This window comes from Schistocerca nitens, chromosome 10 (genome assembly GCF_023898315.1).
Source record: "Schistocerca nitens isolate TAMUIC-IGC-003100 chromosome 10, iqSchNite1.1, whole genome shotgun sequence".
Lineage (NCBI taxonomy): Eukaryota > Metazoa > Arthropoda > Insecta > Orthoptera > Acrididae > Schistocerca > Schistocerca nitens.
The window spans coordinates 9,178,975-9,180,340 of record NC_064623.1 but is presented as its reverse complement, the minus strand read 5'-3'; the positions used below and the strand labels follow the sequence as shown (position 1 = coordinate 9,180,340).

The 1,366-nt window shown below is 46.7% G+C and overlaps 1 pseudogene; it reads left to right on the top strand.

Moving 5' to 3' along the window:
- The first annotated feature begins 587 nt into the window (after nucleotides 1-587).
- Nucleotides 588-704, top strand: LOC126210903 (5S ribosomal RNA; annotated as a pseudogene).
- The last annotated feature ends 662 nt before the right edge of the window (nucleotides 705-1,366 follow it).

Genomic DNA, 1,366 nt, shown 5'->3' with positions numbered 1-1,366 from the left:
ACGTCTGATTGCATTTGATAATACGAGTAAGCTTGAGCAGTAGTCCTTCGGTCCAGACAGTGTCTATTAATACCAGGCCCGTTTTCAGCTTGTTCTGATAGCCTTTCTCTATATATGTTGTGAGGGACAAAGCTTGTTCACAGCAGTTCCTTCCCACACGGAACCCTGCTTGATAGTCCGGGAGGTTCGCCTCAATGTATGGTGCTAGTCTGGCCAGTCAGATACAGACGGTAACTATATAAGCTTGAAATCGTATCAGAATTTGATGCGGGTAGTGAACCGAGTTATTTCCATGCATAATCCTGATAGTAGGCAGTTACGATCTTCTGAAAGTATAGCTCTTAAATTTAGCGAGCACCGGTTGGTTGTCGCTCGCTTTCCCACTGCTGTCACCAAATGCTCGAGCGCGAAGTAGACCATCACACCCCTCCAACGCGCGGGATGTTGGAGCCCTGGGAAGAGGTGGAAGGGTAGGGGGGGAGATGGAGACATTTGCTGAACGTCTCTTGAAATACTATCCGAGAACAGATGTTGTTCTATGCCAATAATATTATGTAGACGATTTCATGAGATCTCAACCTCAGATAGGCAACGGCGTTGCCGCAGCGGATACACCGGTTCCCGTGAGATCACCGAAGTTAAGCGCTGTCGGGCGTGGCCGGCAGTTGGATGGGTGACCATCCAGCCGCCATGCGCTGTTGCCATTTTTCGGCTTGCACTCAGCCTCGTGATGCCAATTGAGGAGCTACTCGACCGAACAGTAGCGGTTTCGGTCAAGAATACCATCATAACGACCGGAATAGCGGTGTGCTGACCCCACGCCCCTCCTATCCGCATCCTCCTCTGAGGATGACACGGCGGTCGAATGGTCCCGGTAGGCCACTCGTGGCTTGACGACGGAGTGCAACCTTAGATACATATACGTTTAATTCTATTTTAATAATATTCTCTGCATCTATATATACGTCTCAAAATCAAAATAAACAACCTAAGCGACTGAAGAATTATCATGAAATGAGTTGACGATTTTCCATTTACAATTTAATCATACCAGCCACGTCGAAGAATAGCGCATCTCCTCCTCCACAACAACGATGTTAATAACTAAATACGACTACGCTACGTATTTACAGACAGACTAACACGTTTCATTCACTTACACTGCATTTGTGAACCACAACAGAAAAATGTTAAAGGCAGAGAGAGGTTCGGGCACTGAGATTAAAGCGCTCGGACTGGAAAGACTGTAAGACAGGGACGCAGTCTTTCGCCCATGCTGTTCAATCTGTCCGTCGAAGAAGCAATGACATAAATAAGAAGAAAGGTTCAAGAGTGGGATTAAAATTCAAGCACCAGCTACAGATTA